Here is a 22,672-nt window from a genome sequence, read left to right as displayed (position 1 = left end):
TAAAAATGTTTTTAATTTTTAAATGAACTTATTTACTATATCCTTAGGTTTTCAGAAGAATCACACTGATCCTAAAGATCAATATGGTGCTGATTCTGTTTCTTAATTTTATTTCTCATCTGCTGTTACCGCGAACAAATAGAAAAATTAAAATCCATAGTGTGGGAAATGCACTGGGAAAGATATTCTGGGTTTCAATAGAACTTTACTAATTAAAAATGGAAACCAAGTCATTGTAGCACAGCATTTTCAAAAGTATGAAAATTTCAGCCACAGCATCTCAATTTCAGACTTAGCTCTGCCACTTCCTAGCACTACAACCTTGGACAACTTATTCAGTTTCTTTACACTTAGTCGTTTCATTTATAAAACAGGAATACCAATACAAGTTATCAGAAGGTTGCTGTTGGGATTAAATGAGGCAACGAATGCAAAAGGCTTCTTGAAATTACGTAAGGCCAAATCAAGGTTAGTTTTGATAAATACTAGAGAATAGTCCAACTTAATTGTTCATGCACCTTGTTAACAAAGTGCATGCACCTTATTGTTAACAAAGGCAGCACATTTTTCAGGTTTTTTTGTTTTTTTGGTGGTTGTTTTCTGTTGTTCCAGAAATATCTTTCATTTTCTCAAAGGTGGAGGAGTGAGTGTGATGTGGCACAGACATATCTAGGGAAGAACGGATAGAGGGTAGGAGTGGAGAGGTCATCACCAAAGAATGACTGCTCCAGACTAAGTGCAACTGTCCCACAGTTATCCTCACTAGTGCTTGATATAGCACAGCGGCTCCGTAGCCAGACTGCCTCAATTCAAATCCTTTCTTTTCACTTTTTAGCTACATGATTTTGAGTAAGTTATTTAGCCCTCTGTACCTCAATTTCCTCATCTGTAAAGTGTAGATAATAACATTGCCTATATCACAGTTTTTATAAATATTAAAGCAGTTAACTGTGGTTAAAAAAAAAAATACCTCCAGGACTCATTTGTTGGCCTTGAACACAAATACTAATTTTTATGCAGATATTGGAACCTTGCAAATCATTAAACATCTGCAAATAATTATAGCTTAGAATCCAGATATTCATTTTATCTTTAGGTAACAGATCTGAACTGGATTCAGAACCAACCAGTGACAGCAGAATGAAAGAGGCTGAGAATGAGAATCATAAGAGGTTCCATTTAGTTTGTATGCCTATTATAAATGCCAGGGAATTTCTACATATTATCTATCTCTAGTCACTATAACTACTAGAAGGGGAATCTCAACCTTGCTAAAAGAAAATTATTATTTCCACAGATGCTAAAACATAGGCTAAGAAAGATAAATTATCCAAGGTCACAGGGCCAGAAAGTGGCACAGACAAGAACCTAAACCCAGGTCTGCTTGATCTCAAACATCCCCTCCTGCCAAGAAAATGATTAGGACATATCTTTTGCCACAACATCATCTTAAAAAGTCCCGCAAGGAACAAAGAAGCCCCCAAATTGACTTTTATGCAAATAAAATATTCAGAAATTATAAATTGGCATATTAAAATTAGGTGAACTCTGAACTCCTTCCTAGTTTTAAAATATCTGAATTTTTCTGAGTGATGATGAATACAGCTAAAAACAAATCCATATCATACATACCACACACAATCGTTTTACAATCTAAACCTCCTTCCAAGATGTTACAGTACATCCAATCAAGTAATTCGGAAGAAAACAAGGCAGGAAAGTAGTTCATGCACCCATATAGTTTCTACCTGCCATCTACCTCATTTCCTTAAACTTAGTAGCCAAGTTTTCTTTATTAAGCTAAGATTCATTTATCAAACTGCCTAAAGAACGTACGTATTGAGAGTGAGATATTCAATAGGCATCTTGAATTCAACAGATCCAAAACTAAATGTCATTTTATCTTCCAAACCTTTTTCTTCCTGTTTTACCTTATCTCCATCAATTCATCCATTCAAACCATAAATGGCATCACAACCATACTCCCTCTCCTCCAAACTGTCACAGCCAGAAATTTGGGAGGTAACCCAGAGTCCTTCCCTTGACTCACAGCTAATCAGTCACAAAGACCTGACTAGTTTACCTTCTAATATCTCTTGAAATCAGTCTTTTCCTTTCCATCCCCACAGCCTGTTCTCAGACACTTATTTCTTACCTGAATTAGTACTAGGTTCCTAACTGTTGTTCCAGCTTTTAGTCTTGTCCCCTTCAAACAAATCTCCATAATGTTGTCAAAGTGACATAAAATACATATCTGATTAAGTTTCTGCTACAATCAAAACTAAGTGGAAAAATGAGTAAATTTATTTTTTAATCTTGGAATCAAGAAGGTGTTTCCAAAAAATAAATAAAAAAGCCTCAAAGTAAAACATTATTAGATTATATAGTTAATACTATATAAATATTTACTATTTTAGAAGGCAAAAAATACCACAAAACTAAGACAGAAAATCACAGACGGGGAAAATGATCTGCAACATAGTAAAAGGCTAATTTCCTTAAAATAACCAGAGCAGCATGGCGTCATAGTTAAGAGCAAATTCAGGTACCTAAATGACTACTTAAATGTGAACTCTGGTTCTCCCCGCTTACCAGCTGTGACTCTGGGCAAGTTTGGTCTCAGGTTACTTGCATCTAAAACGTGGACAGTAATAGTTTCTACCTCACAGGATTGCTGTCAGGATTAAGTAAAAAGGGCTTAAAATAGTATTTTGCATATCAGCACTATAAATGTATTTACTATCTAATTAATATATAATAAAACAATATATAATTAATCTTAATTTATAATAAAATAATACTATTCTGTAAAAAATTGATTAATAAAATAAAAAGAAAAACAAACTGCAGACCAGGCACTATAACCTCAAATTCATTCATTTGTTCAACAAATGCTTATTAAGTACCAAGTGTGTGCCAGGCACTATTCTTTACATTGGGGATATATCAGTAAATAAAAGACCAAAATTCCTCCTTTGCATAGCTTACTTCAGTGGGGAAAAAAAATGATAATAAAGTAATAATAAATAATATATGTTAAAAGGTAATAGTAGGGGGGAAAAGAACAGGGATTGGGCCCACGGTAGGGGGAAGGTTGGCAGGAAGAAGACAGGGTGCAATTTTAAACAGGATAACCAGTATAGGCCTCGCTGAGAAGGTAACATTTGAGCAAAGAATTAAGGAACACAGGCACGCAGTTATCATGGAAGAACATTCCACACAAATGGAAAAACAAAAACAAAGTTCCAAAAGTAGAAGCGTATGGGGCACATACAAGGTACAGCAAGGCAACCAGTATGGTAAAGCCAGGGGGAGAAGAGTAGAAGACAAAGTCAGCAAGGCAACAAGCTGTCACATCACCCAGACCTTGTAAGTCAGGTAACAAAGGACTTTAGCTTTTAAATGAGGAGCCACTGTAGATTTTGAGCACAGAAGTAATATGGTATTGTATTGAGAAATCAAGGTGGAAGCACAGAGACCAATTAGAAGATCAAGACTAAAATTCAGGTGAGAGAAGATGGTGGCATGGACCAGAGAGGTTAAGGTGGAGGGAAAAAGAAGTAGTCCTTGATATGAGATATATTTTGAAGGTATATCCAATAGAATTTTCTGACAGATCAGATATGGATTAGGAGATAAATAGAGAACTCAAGGACAACACCAAAGTTCTGGCCTGAACAAAACTTTCTGCTTCCCTCTGAGAAGCAGAGAGGTGAGGAAAGCTGAGATAGAACAGTTTTTAGGGGTAAGATCAGAAGTGGGTTTTGGACATTTTAAGTTTAAGTATCCACTAAATGACCAACTCAGATGTCTACAAGGCCCTGGCAAGAAAATTGTAATAAGTGGCAAGGCCAAGCACAAGACTCTAAGAAGTGCTATGGACTGTGCTTAACTAGACTGCCCATGCATTTGAAAAGGGCAGTGGCTACTCAATTTTAGCAAACTGTTGCCATGAGGAAATCCAGTTTTCCCAGTTATGCAAAATTCCCCAATTTTTCAAGAAACACCAGAAATCTGCCAATTTTTATATGAAATCTCTCAATATTTAAAATTTGAGAGCCAAAGGGCTACATTTACATACTAAATCTGCAAAGCTACATAAATGTCATTTCCATTTACGTGTGCAGATACTCACAGGCATAAAAATGGCATAACTAAAAAGTAATCTGGTGGAAAATCATGTTCAAACTTAGTCTAGGGTATATTTTGGTTCCAAATCCCAATTCAAAAACTTAATGAGTCAAATTCTCATATTTCAGTTCAATTCTCTACACATTTATTTAATGTTTTTTATGTCCAAGTCACTTTACTGGGTTTCCAGTCATATTGATGACCCTAAGGAATAGAACAGCAACCATGGGTGGAGAGTGCCAGGGATAGAGTATGCCTCAATACAGCTTTCTACTAAGCAAAGAGAACTGCACAAAGCTGGAAAGCTACAGAAGGTAGCTTCCTGACAAATGGAAGTGTTCAAACATGGGCTGGACTTGCAGTAGAGATTCAAGCAAACGGTGCACTGCTGGACCATGTGGCTTTTAATATTCCTTCCAAAATTTAGTACAAAGATAGCTGTAGCATAGATCCTGTCTTAAAAGTACTTATGATCCAGAAAACAGTAATACCCTCATCATCCAGTTGGGTGACTTCTATGTTTTAAGCCCACATTTTAGAGAGTAATAGCTCTACAAGAGGTTCATGGTTCCTTTAAAACAGTATTGCAAGGTCAAACAAAAAAAAAACCCGGAAATTAATTCAATTATAAAAACAAGAAGAAAAACTGTACAGATCAAATAAAACATCTACAGACTTTCTATGGTTTAAACTCTAGGCTGCACGAGGGCAGAAATTCCATCTACCTTGAACACTTTCCCTATTATCTATCATAGCGCCTGGTGCACAGCAGGTACTCAATAATTATTTGTTGGATGAAGAGTCTAAGAGAAAATTCAGAAAAATCCTTCACAGGACTTCATACAATGTTGGCAGGTATGCATTAAATTGGAATTATCTTTTTAGAGGGAAATTTAGCAATATTTATCAAAATCTAGGAGGTACATATACATAGTAATTCAATTGCTAAGAAATTCACCTACAGATATAGTTGCACAAGTATACAAAGATACATGCACAAGCATGTTTGCTGACACACTGTATACAAAAGCAAAAATCTAGAAAATATCTAGTTGTCTCCCAATAGAGGACTGATTGAAAAAGTATGGTATGCTTTTTGTTATGCAGTTATTAAAGAATGGCATAGATCTGTGTGTGCTGATATGGAAAAATATTCAAGAAATATTTGAGAAAAAGTGAGTCAGAGAACAATACATTTACTATATTACCAACTCTGTTTCGGTTAAAGATATATATGCATACATTCACAGAGGCTTGTACGTATAGGCACACAAAAACTGGAAAAATTCACAAGGAACTTTAACAGTCATTATCACTGGTAAGCAGGAAAGATGAGTCAAGGGACCTTAACTTTTCACTTTTCTGTGAATAAGACCATGTGCTACTTGTATTAAGAGCAAAAAGCCCTTTCAGGGGTTTCCCACTGTTCTTTAAAGATAAAATCCAAGCTCTTTAAAAAGTCATAAAGGTCCTTTCATAATCTGGCCCAGCCTAACTCTTCAACTTCATTTCTTACTATATGTCAACAACAATACTTACCTATTTGCAGTTTCTCAAATGTGCCATATTCTCATGTACCAGCCTTTGCTTAGGTCGTTCTCACAGTCCTTCCTCACTTTCCTTGGCTTTCCCACTCCTAATATTCTCCAGGAAAACCCTCCCTTCTCAATGCTATATTAGGCTGCCCTTTGTTTGTACTACTATCACAGAACCCATCTCAGAGCAATGAACAGTCAATCCCCTCCACCTCCTCTTCCCCAACACCCATCAGCTATCAAGTAGGGTCTAGTCTTTTATTTTCAAATTTCTACCACCATATATACTCCCTGGCATATTATAAATGTTCAATAATGAGACAAGGATGGAGGGACACCATGCTTTAACTAAAGAGACCTGGGTGAGAGAAGACCTGAGTTCTGGTTCCTAATCAAGAGATCTTTGACAAATCACTTCACAACATTTACCATTACTTTCCTACTCTGTGAAATTCCATTTTATGTTTATTTCTGCATTCATTTATTTAACATACTATATACCCTGCAGGATGACAGGTATTTTATATACATTATCTTATTTAGCACTTATAATAAAGATAAGTATTATTCTTTCCATTTTAAAAAAAAATAAACTGAGACTAAGAGAGATAAGGTCATAGTGCTAGTAAATTAGTAGGATAGATTCAAATCAGAGACCCGTCTGCCTAAATATTGGACTCCTAAACCCCAACTTTATATTATCTTCATTTTAGATATTTAATAATCTGACATCTCCAAAAAGTGATGTGATTTGCCTGGAGTCATACAACATAAATTGCAATACCAGTACCTGAATCCAGATTTTTTTCACAGTAGTTTTTTTTTTACAAGATTATAACAACTAATCAATTATTCATGCCTTCTTTGAAAAACTATGGCATGATTTTAAAAAATAACAAAATATTTTATTAACTTAGAGGGAAAAAGATCTACAAACACTTTTTTTGCTTGTTGTTTTGTTTGTTGACAAACAAAAAGGTCAACAAACACTTTTTGGAAAACCTTTTTGGAAAAATAATTTCAGATTTATAAGAGACCTTAAACATCATCTAACTCAACTACCCACCTAATGTTTGCATCTTCTTCATAAAAATTGCTACAAAACAATCACCCATCTTAGTCTCAAATTCTTACAAGAAACTCAGTATTCTCTAGAGGAACCTAATTTTGGTTAACTCTTTAAGAAAGTTCTTCCTTATAATGGATCATAATCTCTTCCCTTGTAACTTCTACATATAGATTCTGATTTTATCCTTCTGGCCAAATTGAATATGCCTCTTTCATGTAACTGCATTTGAAAAGCAATTCTCCTCTTTGCCAGGCTAAACATTATCAGTTACTTTAACTCAACCTTTCCTAAAATGATGTCCCTTAGAATATTATTCCAGGAGCTATTAGCAGGCCTCAAAAATGTATTCAATGCCTAATACATCTGAGAATCATTATACCTCGTACCTCTTAAGAGAATCACAATGAACATCAGCATATTTAACACTATGAAAAGTTCAGCTAAAACAAACCATTCAGCTTTGTTTAACTCAACGTTTCCCAAACACTTCAGTATGATACCCTAATTTTCCTTCATACGTCTATTAACTTTCTATAGAAACATTTGGAAAATGCAGCATTAGCTGCTTCTTATATGATACAGTTTCATGTCCCTTCACTACCTGGTCTCTTTTTCCTCTGAAAGCATGGTAGCCAAAACTGCAAAGTCCACCAGTGCAGAGAAAGACTGCATTAGTGGTCTACACAGGTTAGTGATACATGGTTCAAATTAAGCATACTGTCAACAAAACAAACAATCTGCCCTAGCCTTTCTCAGGTAACCAGATTTTAGAGTCATAATAAATAAATTTCACCTTTCTAGATTCAATCCACTAGTTCTTCCTCCCCTCCCCTCTGATCTTTCACCCACTTATGCCCCATCCATGAAATGGCCTAACTTATCCACCTTTTCCAAGATACAACTTTCATATTTGCAAGCTTAATTAAGAGCTATCTTTCCAAATATAATCAAAAAAATCTTAAAACTGCCCTCGTCTGACCTGTGAATAGTATATAGGATTCTACTTCATCTTAAATAGTCAACATTCTGTCTTCCTTGTAATGAGACAGAATATCTACCTATTAATATTATTTGGGCCCTGATAATTCATTTTCAAAATGTATTTACATTTGAATAACAGGTATATGTGATATTCTAAAGAATTTTTTTTTTTAAATAATAAAGCTACATTGCAAAGGCCCATCTCCAGAGAAGGGAAAAAGCTGTGCAGCTTTTTCTCAATTCCTACTTCCATGTTCATTTCATCATGGCAGGTATTGTCTCAACTCTCTTTACCTAGTCACTTTTACATTATTCTAATTTACTGGCCTCACACACTTATTAAATGGAAGAATTAAGAAACAGGAAAGAAGTTCTATCAAGGGAGAAGTCTTAAGTCTGTATTATCAGCTGTGTAACCCTCCACTATACTTCAGGAACATATTTTGTTATGTGATATTAAATCCAATACATAAATCAATGTATTATTGATAGATTCTGGCAAAAGAGATGTTACTCTTTGACAATCAGAACGATTAATGAGATAAAGATTAATTAACCAAACCAACTTTCAGCCTTTTGTCTTTAAAAAAATGCAATGTTTTCTACTATCATTCCTTTAAAATTAAAAGCATTTTAAATGCTATAACTACCTTTCTCCACTTAAGATTGTTTTAACTCTAGGTTTTGCCATTACACCATCATTCAAGACTTTTCAGTAAGAAAATATTAGACTTGCAAGTGTACTTTAAATCACTTCAAATTTCATACTAGGAAAATCAAGAGCAAATAAAATAGTGAGACTTGCTTAAGGTCATAAAACTAGCAATCGAAAAGACCTGAGACTCAAACCCAAAGCAATTTATAAACTCACTCTCTTCCATAATTTAGTCCAGAGAAACCTTAACATCCCACAGGACATCATACTGGCCCATTACACTAATATGTTGATATCATTTGGAGAATAGGTAAGTGTGAGATTTATAGTTTTTAAACATGTTTCAGGAAAAAGGATGAGGGAAAAACTAAGACTCTAGTATGCTACCTTACATAAGCTATTTACTGCCTATAAAAGCAACAGATAAATATGACTTCTGCTTTCATTTTATCCAAAATGTAGAATTTAAATCAATTAATAAACAGTACTTTTTTTTTATTTAAACGCAATTCATAGCTTGCTCTAAATGGTGAATTTCTGCAACCCAACTCATCCTTGCAAGTACCTTAGAGACACATATTTTCAATTAATTCACGTCTCTAAAGTTGTATTTTTAAAGATATTATCTAGGGTCTCACACTGACATAAAGGGCTAATTTTCACATTAAAGACTTTTTTTACTAAAGAATGACTAGAAACACATGCTAGACTTAATACATTTCAAGAAACCTTAGTGAAAATAATATAAAACTTGAAATGACAGAAGTATAAAAGACACTGGAGAGTCACCAATCTCATCCTCTCTAGAAAGCAATGTGTTCATATCCTAAAACCTCCAAAACAAAAGTAACATATACACATATCTAATTCACAATTAAGCAAGTGTAAAAATATCTAACTTTAACACCAGACTTAATTTAAACAAAACATATTTCTAGAAGAGTCAGAATTCAAGACCCTGAACTAGAGAATTATAGATCAAATCTAAAACAAGCATACAATATCTTTACATTCATTCTAAAATATTCCAGAATCAGAGAATTACTAAAATTCCAAGGAAGCATAGCAGTCCTATACACTAAGACAAAGCTGACATACCAACTGAAGCTTCCAGGCTCAATTAGTCCTCTGCCACTTTTGGCTGTGGATTCACACTCCAAAGTGTTCTACAAACTATTCCTTACCCTGCTGACCCAAGGAAGCTAAGAGACGCAGGGCCATGAGTAAGAGAACGACATAAATAGTTTATGAAAAAAAAAAAGTGGGAAGAGTAGATTAGAAGTTGTTTTTAAAAAGTACCAGAAATAAACTCTAGCTTTCACAGGAAAATATTTTTTCCTAAACTCTAAACTTTCAAAGGTTCCTCTCCAGCTGTTTCAAAAGTAAAAAAAACAGAAAAAAAAGAAAAAAGCTAACTAAGGTATAAAGTAGGCCAAGATAGCATAGCCAATTGTAGGATACTCAAGTAGCAATGAGAATCAAGCCTTCACCTTTAAATGCTAACCATATCTTCATTAATTGTAAGCATCTTAATAACTTAACAAAAATACAAATTTTCAAATTTGTACTGTCTTTCAAAATAACATTAATGAAAAAAACGACAAGCACAATTTTAGCAAAATACAAATGAAAATTAAGCATTTATCTAAAGGAGTCTGTGTCAGCTGTGTACTACTTAAATTGAAACTTTATCTTCTGAATTACTGGAAAAATGTATGAAGTTCTGAAAATGAACATTTTATAAGTGTTACTATAATTTTTAAAAACAATGGAATAGTGAAAAAAAAATTTTAAGGTATCAAAATACATTTATAGAAAGCACATTAGATCTTTGCAGCATTCCTTAAAGGACATGGTATTAAATTTCTGATGTGTTAGTTCAGTTATTGAGTATGGTACACTGAGACCATAGTTGCCAGGTCAATGGAGGATTTTAGTGGCAACTCATTTTAATGACAGACAGCACTACAGTAAAATGGGTGGAAAATGAGAAGGATTAATCAAAAGTGTACGAATATGTAAGTCTAACATTATTTCAAAATAAAAGGGTATAGTTGGATCAGTTTAACTCCATTTTAAATTATTTTTATTAAAGAATGAGAGCACATTTTTATTCCTAGAAGTTAAATATATAATGCATAAAAAGTTTGATTTTAGTATCAGGCATTTCACAACCTCTAGTAATACTATGGAGGGAAGATTTATTTAGAGACTTAAAAAACTGAACTATTTAAAAAATAATTGTAACTAATAATAATTTTTTTAAATATTGCTTTGAACCCAAAAGCGTAACATGCTCTTTGAACTTAAGATAAAGATGTCTACAACAGAACCAAAATTCTTGTACACTACTACAAAATAGTACACTACTATTCCTTACATAAGATCTTCTATCATCTGTCACCTGAAGTCTGTTACAATTTGAACATAAAGATCATATTTTCTTCCCTCATTTTCTTGCTTCACCAACCAACAGGTAGTAAAATAAAACGGGAAACAACATTCAGCATTAATATGAAAATCTGGACAGATTTTAGACCAATTATTTGATTTCTATTCACAAACCCTCCTTAAACCAACAGGTCTAAACTTCCTAACAACAAAAATACCACCAATAAAAATATGAGGCTTAATTTCAGTCCATAAATTGGTCTTATTGTTATTAATAATTCTTCATAATATATCCAGTAATATGCATGTTTACATTTCAAGGGTTCATACGTATTATCTGTAGCAATAATGTTCAAGTCCAATGCTCCACCATGCTAAGTGAAAATTAGCAAAGTAGTGCCTTAAGCAGAAACTAAGGCATTGCTAATATTTACTAATTGCAGCACTAATAGTCATCTTTACGCCTATAACGGCACACGGTTGCAAACAAACTAATTTTAAAATAGAATGTTTTAAATGTGTACCCTGGAAAAGAGTCTAGCATTAGAGCCCATAAGGAGCTTTACTTCTGAAAGGCTCCCAGTGGAAGTTTGGCCAACTCAACTATACACTGCAGTGATTCTTGAAATGAAAATACCTTCCCGTTACTTAAAAAAGCAAAAGTCGACCGACAAGTGAATGTGTTATTTATGTGTTACTCTACTTATACACGCAACATATCCTGCTTCCTGGTTCTAACGCCACCCTCAAACACAAAATGGGACAGATCTGTAAGGGAAGCCGAGTCTTAAAAAGCTGCTGATACTCTCTCTATGATATCGGCCTATATTCGAATCACCATATATTATAAAGGTTACAGCGTTATTTATCAAGAACGTAAAGAGAGAGCTTAAAGGAACTTCAACATTAGCTAAACTAAATATACATATGATGAAACCGGTACCCAGACAAATCAAGGGGCTTAACAAGGATCTCAGAATCTATTTCGATGCCAGGATTAAATCCGAGGTCTCGTGATTCCAGCTTCAGTGGTCTTTCCACTGCTCCAAAGAAAATATTTTACAAATTAGTAATTAAAACTATCTGACGTTAGGAGACAAAAATGGTCCTATGGCGAGCATCCCCGTCCATGGCTGCCTGCCGCGTGTCGCGCGTGTCGCGGGCGGCGAGGGGCTCGGTCGTCTTTCGCGTACCCCGGCAGCTTTCCACAGTTCAAAACCCAACTCACAAGACAGCACTTGGGGAAGAAACAAGAGAGGCAAAAGCAGAGGAAACGTCGAGGCTCATCCATCACAACTCGATGAAAACCACGACGTGATCGCCCAATCTCACCCGGCAGTCGGGACTCCCGGACGCGCCCCAAAGCCTCGGGAGGGGACGCGCGGGCGGGACAACGGCCCGGGAGGCACGGCGGGCGGCCTTCACCTGTGGCAGTCGCGCGAGGAAGAGGGTCAGGGGGAGAACATGGAGGGCAGCAGGTGGGAAGCGTCCGGAAGGCGGCGGGGGAGAGCGAAAACAAGGCGGAGAGAGGGCACAGCGCCGCGGGGCGGAGGGAGCCGCCGAGGGCCGCCGAGACGGGGAGGTGGGGCAGACGGCCGGGCCCACGCCGCGCGACACGGACGGCCGGAGCTGTCCGGTCGCAAGATGCCCCGTGGGGCTGGGCAGCCGCGTCTGCGACACCTGCCCGCCCGCTGCTCGACGGGGCCGAGGAAGGCGGCGGGTGACCCGGACACCGCCTCCCGCGGGCGTGGGTCCCCGCTGCCTCTGTGGCGTGAGAGTGAGCCGGCCCAGGCTTCCTGCGGCCAGGAGGCAGGGTCTCCAGCCGTTACCAGCGGTTTGGCAGTGACCCCGCTGCCCCCATCCCCTCCTCACCCCGTCGGGTCTTCAAATGTTGGTCCTAATCCCTGGGACCAACGACCACAAACCGCCGCCACCGTTTCGGGGACCAGTCCGTCGGAGCGGGGTCGCCGCAGGGGGGAGGGGGGTCCCACCGGGAACAGCTCGCGCCGTCCTCGCGCCTGGCCTCGGCTCCCAGCCGGCGCCGCGCGTAGCAGCCTGGGCCGCCCCACGCGGAGCGGCGCCTGGACCAATCAGTGACCAGCCCTGGGAAGGAGCTGGGCGGGACCAAGGTTTAAATCCGAAGGAGGCTAAAGTAAAAGTACTTGGAATGACAAGCAGTTGAGCCAATTGGGGCGAGGAGAGAGAGTTTTAGGGGGTGGGTGGGTAGGGAGTGATACCAAAACAAAGTCCTGCCAGTTTTGTTAAGGCTCTTAAAAGCAAGGGCTATGATTTGAACTTCCGTATTTCTCTTACTTGGGGAAAGTATGGATGCGTTGTAAAGGTTTCTTTTCTCATTTAACGGAGTTTTCGAGTCTTAAACTGCTAGTTTGCCCCAAAACAACCATATATCCTAACTATGGACCTTTTTTTAATGCGGGCTTGAGGGGATGGGGGTGGGGAGGTATACAGCTAAACGTGGGTTTGCAAATAGGAGTCGACAAATTAAGGTTAAGTGTTTTAAATGCCTAGGAGAATGCCCTGAATCAGGGGACCTAGTAAGAGGCCTGACTCCACCACTAGTCAGTTTGGGGAGAGATTTGGCGGCGGGATTGGAGCTGAAGAGCCAGGTTCTACGCTTGTGTAAAACCAATTTTCACCATACGGTTGTGAGGCATTCTGCGTACATACCCTGAGTTTTGCTTCCTATGAAAATAGAGCTTGGTTGGTGCCAGCCGGGCTGAGTGGTTGGGTTTGTGCACTCCGCTTTGGTGGCCCAGAGTTTCATGGTTTGGATCCTAGGTGCGGACATGGCACTCATCAAGCCACGCTGAGGTGGCATCCCACATGCCACAACTAGTAGGACCCACAACTAAAAATACACAACTATGAAGCAGGGGAGGGGTTGGGGGAGAAAAAGGAAAAATTTTTTTTTAAACTTTAAAAAAAAGGAAGTAGAGCTTGGGTTTAAATGGAAGACAAAGGGGGGAAAAAGGGCTTTAGGAACTAATTCTCTGGATTCACAGACTCAGAATATTAGAACTGGAAAGAACCTAGATCCTGTATTTTCTCCTTTAAAAAATGAGAAACTTGACGCCCAGAACAATCTACTAGTTACACAGTAACACAGGTCCCCAACTTGCCAACCTCAGTGCTTTCGTCCACACTAACTCATGATTTCAGTTTGTTGTCTCCATATGTTCAAGGCACTAGTGAATGTCTTAGACTTTCTTTATTAACAAATCGTGTGTGTGTGTGTGTGTATATATATATATATTTATTTTCTTTAATGTACTTCAACAGTGAGGAATTAGCAAGGACTTTAGGGTCAGATGATCTGGGCTCAAATCACCATGTTACCATTTTGTGGTTATGACACTTCGGGTAAATTACTTAACTTCTCTGAGCCCCAGTTTAAAATGGGGATTGTGAGGATTAAATGACAAATAGTAATGTTAACAAATACTGAACACTTGCATGTGCCAGAAACAACTCTAAGGTGTTAGTTCATTTAATTCTGACAATAACTTTGGCAAAACTAGCCCCATGTAGCCCCCATGTTATAGATTGGGAAACAGACACAGAAAGCTTAAGCAGTTTGCTCAAGGTCATACAGCAAGTACATAGCCCGGTTTGGCTCTGAACCCTACCCACATAACCATCATGCTATACTGTCTCGAAATATGTCCAGAAATAGATGGCATAATACCCAGTGCATAATGGAAGCTCAACAAACCTTCTTTCCTAGACTCTCTGCCCTTCAGTCAGTGAACACCACCTCTTTATATAAATGCATGTGTTCAAAATAAAGCAAGTAGAAAATCTAGACTGATAGAATGTACCTACAGGGGTTCCCCCTTATCCTTGGAGGATACTTTCCAAGCCCCCCAGTAGATGCCTGAAAGCATAGATAGTACCAAGCCCTGTATACTATTTTTCTATACCTACATACGTATGATACTGTTTAATTTATAAATTAGGCACAGTAAGAGATTAACAACAATTAATAATAGAACAATTTATAACAGTATACTGTAATGAAAGGTATGCAAATGTGGTCTCTCTCACAATACCTTATTATACTGCACTCACCCTTCTTGTGATGACATGAGATGATACAATGCCTACGTGATGAGATGAGTCAAGTGAATGACATAGGCACTGTGAGGTAGCATTAGGCTACTATTGACCGTTTGAGGATTTGTCAGGAGGAGGATCATCTGCTTCCTACCCAGGTTGACCACCATGGATAACTGAAACTTTGGAAAGTGAAACCACAGATAAGGGGAGATGACTGTACATACTTGTTATTTTTTTTACATGTCAATTCTCTACTTCAAAAACTGCAAGGATGATCATTGTTCTGTCATATTGATTACTATTTGTGGCTGCTCTTTTATTTCTCCAGAAAAAGGTTTCCCACATTCTTTACTTTCATGTTGGTGCTGTCTCAGTTCTCAGTAGTTAATTCTAAATACATGTGTTTAAGGTTAAACGAGCTGAAATTGTGTTAAACATGTTAGTCTGAAAAGTTTAAACAACTAAACAATTTCTAGGAGTTGCTGTAGTATCCTTAAAACATCACTAGGTGGAGATGTTATTTTGTGAGGTGCAAAAGATAGTTCATGCACGTAGTCTGAAGGGTTGTTTAACATTTCTAGTTTTTTTTCTACCCCAAGTATAAAGAAAACCAAATAAACAAAGGCTTCTCAACAGGCCTTAGAGTCAGGCCATAGAACCTTCCTTTAGAATGAAAACAGTGCTATTTAAAGATCCTTCCAGTATTTATATTGTATGTCCTTTTGGTCAGATTCCTTCTAAATCGTTTTTATCCAAAGTCTATTAATAGGTGTATTTTTCACATGCTATGAAAACTATATTCTCTGCATGTAAAATTAAAGGAATAGCCTTTAAGTTTATTTCTCAAGGCTCTTAGAAAAGAAAATCTAAAACACCTTCACCAACTAGAATTCTTTTTCAGGAATATATCCCAAATTAGAGCCTGTTGCAAGTTTTTGGGAAAAGGTGATCCAAATGAATAGGAAGAACAAAGTTAAGTGACACAGAGGTGTTTTTGACTGAAAAGAAGCCAAAGTTGGAAGATACCTGTTGGTGAGAGAGAAAACAGAAAGGGACTCTGCAAACGCCAGGAAGATAAATAATACTGACTGTGGGACATGGGACAAAAACACTGTCAGTAAAAATTGGAACGGATATGCAAAATATAGTTGGTTACTGTAGTCTAGACACCATGTAACTGTGTTTTTCCCCATATGAAATGCAGGCTTTTTGGAATAAAGTTATCTTCATGTGCCTTCTATAAAATACAAACCCCTAAAAGGAAAGAACAGTAATGAGAAGTCCATATAAATGTTTAAAATCCAACTTAGTACTGATAAAAGAAATGAAAGGTGAATGGTTTCATATACAAGAGCATCATGCAGTGTTCTGGTTAGTTTTCCACGTGTTGGAGCTTCCTCTCTCCATACCTGGCAGTGATGACACAGATCCACTGAAAACATGACAACTACTTGCATGTTTATAGAATTAAAGATCTACAGGACACAGCCTGGGAGCTAAGCTAGGCACATCTCCTTTAATCTGGTGACTCTCCAATCTAAATGATATCTCAAAACTCTTTCACAAGTATGGGGAATTTTTCATGCTTGTGGTAAATATGTTTATTACAATTCACAATTAACTTCCACAGTGGTTTTTAAAAAGCCATCAAAAATATATTCAATGTAGAAAATTATTTTGGCTGAGGACAACAGGGTCAGCTTTGGTTCAGGGAAATTCGTACACCTGGCCATAAACGATGTGTGAGACAAAGCAGTTTCTTAGGTATGACATTGCTTTCTTTGCACTCCATGGGTGGTTCCCTCCCTAGAGGTCTCCACTCCTGGTTTGATGCTTTCTGCCTGACAGATTAATTGGAACTTTTCATCACTCTGGGATGTGAGTGTCAGCACCAAGGTGATTATAAGGTAGGATGGTTGCTTTTTCCACTTGTGCTGTTACCCCACACCCATCTTTACCTCCAGTCAATGTACCTCCCCTGATTAACAACCTGTCCTTCCAAGGCAGCAAATCAAATATAGAGATCTCTGTACATAATTCAATGGTCTATACAGGGACCAAACCTATATAAGCCTCAGTTAACACAGGTGCTAACTAAAGGAAATAGTCATAAAGACAACCTTTGCTGATGGGTGTTAGTTGTTAGTTAATATCAAGATCCAGTCATCTAGGTTGTTTTTCTTAAATCAACTACAATATTAGAAATAGTGTTAGGCAATGCCAGGAAAATAATCTTTTTTGCCCCTCTGAGAGATATAGACTTAACTCACATGAGAAAACTAACATATGTAAAAAATAACTTTCTAATAGTGAAGATTAGCATTTTAAGCACTTGGTTGGAGAAAGACTGTGATGAATTCTTTCCTGTTTTATCTCATGAAGAAGTTCAGTATTGTGCTTCCTCCAGTAACAAGTTACAGTGGGATTAGAGCTGACAGATACCTCAGCACTCAGGCTGGGAGAGCTGAAATGACTTGCCCCAAATCACAGAACCAGTTAGTGCCAATCTGGATCTCCAACTCCTCTCTTCTGACTCTTCTGTCTTATATACTGGCTCTCACAGAAGCTTTTAAATTGTGCTTTTAACTTCCACAGTGGTTTTAAAAAAAGCCATCATAAATATATTCAATGAATAAAATTATTTTGGCTGAGGACAACAGGGTCAACTTTGGTTCAGGGACATTTGTACACCTGGCAATAAAGGATGTGTGGGGCAAAGCAGTTTCCTAGGTATGACATTGCTTTCTTTGCACTCCATGAGTAGTTCCCTCCTTCAAGGACTCCAACTCTGACTATCCAACTGTCATTTGTCATGGCAGAAGAAGCAGAGGGAGACTCCCTCTCTGTGGTTAGGAGAACATCTTGCATTTTCTCAAAATGCAGGGAATAAAGAGTCCATGGAACTCTAACGGGGATGTAGAATACCGCTGTAATCCAGAATGCAGTCTGTGTTTTAAATTAAGGCCTCCAATCTTTCTAATAAATCATTGTGTCTGTTTTAATTTGCATTGATCTATTTCTGTGTACAATCTCTAGGGCATCCCTGAAATCACCAGCCTTTTATGTTTGGCCAGCTTTTACTTGTTCCTTTACAGTTCTCATTCCTAATAAGTAAGATACAGTTCCATCTCAACCCTGTGTCTTAGTAGCACTGAATTACTAAGCCCTTGTGACTGAAAAGAAAGGAATCTGATTCTGCTAGAATAACGTTGTTAAATGTAGACTGTCCAAACAACCACAGCCAGTCATTCAGGTTTTCCTCAGTACTGCCCTGTGTATGTGGGGCAGGCTAACCAGACTGGATGAGAACTGCTTCTCCGGTTCATCCAGGAGCGCTGTGTAACACAGATAGAGAGTTTTAATTCTGTGCGGAAATAGGAGATCGAGTCAGTCTGTAGTATGGTTTAGAGGGTCGGGTGAGTAGTTAGTTGGAGGTATAGGAGGAAAGAGGTCAGCAGAATGACTATAAGATGTACATTCAAAATGACTGCTTTAAGAACAAATATTAATAGCGTGAAATCATATTAAAATTTTACACAGGTTTGTTCTTTCTTACTACTTATTTACTAGATGTGACAAATAGTTAAATATATTTTCTAGTTTATATTTATTAAAAGCCTTTTTTTTAATGTATATCTTATATGCAGGATGGTATAAAGGAAAAAAAAAGCACTGGAACTAGAGTCAGAGAAGCTATGGGCACATTTCAGCTCTTCTCTTTCCCAGTTGTACATAGCCTGGATTGACTCATGTAGCCTCTCTGAGCTCTAGTTTCCACAGTTGTAAAAGGGATGTAATACCAACTCTCTCACAGGTGAGTAGTATGACATGAGATAGCAGCAAAGATACTAAGCCCTACAGTAGCCATTTCATATGCGGGATGTGAGATCTTTGGTGTCATCTCTTGATTTGTCCGTTATTTGTTTGCTTATTATAATTTTAGACATTTAAATCATTAAGTACAACATACTTTCTCACAACTCAGAATTGACTTCTGTTTACATCAGGTCATATATGCCTTAATTTTTTTTATTTAAAAAAAACCACATACACATACACACATGATAAAATTAGAATCCCCTTTATTCCCTCTGCCTGTTGATTGGTTCATTTATTCAACATACATTTATGGAGTGCCTACTATGTGCTAGGCACAATGCTAATTGCTGGGATGAGGATTCACGGTGAACAAGACAGACAAAAATGCTTGCCTTCGCTTTACTCTGGCTATACTGACTTCTTGACTGTTCTGACTGTGTCAGGCACACTTCTGCCTCAGGGCCATTACGCTTGCGATTCCATGATCCTGGAGTGTGCTTCCTACACATAGCCAAGTGGCTGGCTATTACATCTTCTTTAGGGCTTTATTCAAATTTCACTTTCTCAGTAAGACCTTCCAAGGCCATATTATGTAAATTGCATCCTTCTTCCACATCGCACGCACGAGCTGTATCTATCTCTGCAGTATCTATCTCGTTGTATCTCTCTCCACAGTGCTTCTCACCATTTAACTCTCTGTATTTTATTGATCTTGCTATTTTCTGTCTCCCCTACTAAAATATAGGATCCAAGAAAGCGGAGATTTTTGTCTGTTTTACTCCTTGTTCTGTCTCTAGTGCCTAGCACAGTGCCCTTAATAATTATTTGTCAAATGGACTAAGGAATGAATAAAAGATTAAAAATTAAAGGCAGTTTGTTTTCCTCTCAAATTTGAATGCTTGAAGTGACCTAATGAAAGGAAAGTATAATTCCTATAGGATTTCCCAAATTACGAATATATGAAAAGACATTATCTCCATCTCCCAGCTTCTAAGAGAAAAATTAGAGTACGTGCTTATTTTTGAAATGTGAGTGGAATGACTTTCATAATGTCAGCATTTAGAGAACTTCTAGCTAAGGTATTTTGAAACTGATGGAAATATGACTCCAAAATTAGCTTTTGTACAATTTATGCTGCTCTGTTTATTTATCCCTTGATTTGAAATTATAGTGAAGCTTAAATTCCTGCAGAACCCAAAGGAAATTTTCCAGCCAGCCTTCTCTTCAGCCTCTAGAAGTTTACTTAGCTGGCACAGTAGAGGATTCCATCCTTTCGCTAACCCCAGGCATCACCGAACAAGTAGTTCAAGGGCATGAGCCACATAGTTCAATGAAACTTTGTCTAACACCTACTGATTTCTAAGCACAGTAGGAAATCTAATGAGTTGTATTTCAAAACCTTTTTTAGTCAGAGTGATAAGGTGGGAATATAAAGGGCTTTGGAATGAAACAGTTCAAATGCTGGCAATGTAAATTTGGACACAAATTATTTAGCCTCCCGAAGTCTCCATTTTTAAGTCAATTACATTTATAACAGTATTGCCTGCCTTGTACGTCGGTTGTCTAGATTAAATAAGATACTGTATCAGTTACAAAAGCCTAGGTCATCCTGCAATAATTAAACAATTCCACAAATCTCACCTTAAAATAACAAAGGTTTATTCTTTCTTGAGCTACAGTAGCTGTGGCTCTGCTCCTATGCAGTCATTCCTCAGCTCTTTACTCAGGACCCCAGATTGATGGAGCACAGTAAGCTGTTATGTTGCACATTGCCATGGCGGAGGGAAAGGAGAGCTCTGGACGATCTCACACAACCAATTACATGCCAGATTCTAAACTGACATGTCCTTTCCAAGGACATGTCATTAGCTGGAACTGATCACAAGGTGCCGCCAACAAAGGGGTCTAGGCAGTATAATCCTAGGTACCCAGAATGTGGGCACCTGCATTTTTGCTGAGCACTATCAATGACTACCATAGATATTAAATGTAAAGTGTCTAGTATAGCATCCACCTCATATTCATCCCTTTTCTCTCTCCAGGCTTCTCCCTGTATGCCTCCTTATTTATAAAGTGGAGATACCTATATTTCAAAAGCATTATCTTTAAATTCCCAAACTGTATCCCGTACAATGATTGAACCAGAAAATGCTCCATGAAAAAATAGTTATGTGATCAAACTAATTCAAGAAACATCATTTACTATATCCTTTCTTAGAAATTCTCTGCGCACAGTAGCTAATTAAAAGTTCAGAGATGCCCTGTGTTAAAGATACCCAAGGTTTAACAAACTTATTTAATCACCCAACAGGTTCATATAATGTCTATTAATAACCTGACAAACACTCATTGAACAATTGTTGGAAAAATGCTGCTCCAATGAATATAAGACTAGCCTCACTGAATTTCTAGATGACAATGAAAAAGCTTTTAGCATTTAAAAACAAAAATGTCTTACTCTGATATTATTAAAGATTTGCTAGAATATTTAGTTGTTTAAAAGTAGTTCTCTATCAATACAGAAGTAAAAGAATGTTAATTACTTTATTCAACAAATATTTATTGAGAATTTAGTTCTACCAGCAGTACTACTAAAACTAATATGTACTCCTATTTGCATTTATTGAACACTTCCTGTGTGCCAAGTTGATGTTAGACCCTAGAAATACATACTGAACAAGCAAGACAAGATCTTTGCCTTGATGGTGGCCATGGTCTAAAAGCAGAATATCAATCAGCAGTGTTTTAAAGACTTTGCATGGGTTAATTTCTTTACTTCTCATAACAACCCTTAAAGTTGGCAATTTTATTGGCTTCATTTTACAGATGAGAAAAAGAGAGGTTGCACAGCTAGTAAAATGTCTAAAACTCAAGGATTGATTATATAAACTGTAAAACATCCATACGGTGGAGTGCTTTGTAGTCATTAAAATTTCTGTTATGGAAGCATATCCTTGATATGGAAAACACTCTTTACTATGATGTTGATGGCAAAAGAAGAGTCCCATTTTTGTTAAAAGTAAAATATTCTTATATAATATTAACAGAAGGATTATAGGAAATATTTTGTTTTGCTACGATGAGCAGGTAATATAATTCTTTTGTGAAAAGAAAAAAGATAGTGTATTTTTTAAGAAAAAAAAAAAATCAGATAACTTTTCTTTCTTTCAGCACTTGTGGCTGTAGCCGTGAGTAGGCCCAGGCTTCAGAAGAAGCTCATCTCCAGCATCCTCCACTGTGGCAAGAAGAATAAGGTTGGACCCCAGAAAAACTAGTGAAATAGCCAATGCCAGCTCCCATGTGCAGATCAGAAGCCCATCAAAGATGGGCTGGTCATCCATGAGCCTATGACTGTCCATTCCCAGGCTTGATGCAGGGAAAAGGGCAGGTAAATGGTCATAGGTAAGCAAAAGGCTACTCGAATGTCCAAGAAGGTAACCTGGATGAGAATTCTGTGCCCACTGCCCAGAAGACACCGCCAATCTAAGATGGACACCACCTGCATCACAGCCTGTACCCGCCAGTGATGGGATGGGGAGCCTGTCCAAGAGTACACGGATTCTCAAGGAACACATCACAAGCTGAAGGCAGACAGAGACTGCAAGAATCTCCTGGCTGACCAGGCTGAGACTCCCAGGGCAGAGCCCAAGGAAGCCCACAAGTGCCCTGAGGAGCCACTCCAGGCCTAGGCTATCCAAGGAGAAGAGACCAAGAAATAAAGCTTCCCTTCTTTCGTCTGTACATAGTGGCCTAGACAGTTATATAAATAAATCACTCAGTAAAACAACCCTTCATCTGCCATAAAAAATGAGATACTAATGTCACCAACTAATTGCCCAGAGGAACTCAAATAGAGGTTCCGAAGCATTTAACTGTTTAAGAGATGCAATCACCAACCACCCTGAACCAGACCAAGCCTCACCACAAGAGTGGGGGTCTATGACCTTTGCCTCATTTTTAATGCTAAGATGTCCTCTCTGGGAGGAGCTTAGGCCTTATTACCACCGTAACCTG

General features: G+C 37.8%; 1 protein-coding gene and 1 pseudogene across 1 annotated transcript in view; one reads left to right on the top strand and one right to left on the bottom strand.

The window, feature by feature from the left end:
- RBM46 (RNA binding motif protein 46) overlaps positions 1-12,790 on the bottom strand; it is a 45,130-nt gene extending 32,340 nt beyond the window's left edge. The window contains exon 1 of the mRNA XM_014843922.3: positions 12,635-12,790. The gene's annotated coding sequence lies outside the window, so the exon portion shown is untranslated. The remainder of the gene's footprint in view (positions 1-12,634) is intronic.
- Positions 12,791-18,995: 6,205 nt separating this feature from the next.
- Positions 18,996-22,347, top strand: LOC106832787 (large ribosomal subunit protein eL19-like; annotated as a pseudogene).
- Positions 22,348-22,672: the final 325 nt, after the last annotated feature.

This window comes from Equus asinus, chromosome 3, assembly GCF_041296235.1.
Source record: "Equus asinus isolate D_3611 breed Donkey chromosome 3, EquAss-T2T_v2, whole genome shotgun sequence".
NCBI classification, from domain to species: domain Eukaryota; kingdom Metazoa; phylum Chordata; class Mammalia; order Perissodactyla; family Equidae; genus Equus; species Equus asinus.
This window is presented reverse-complemented; position numbering and strand designations above follow the sequence as displayed.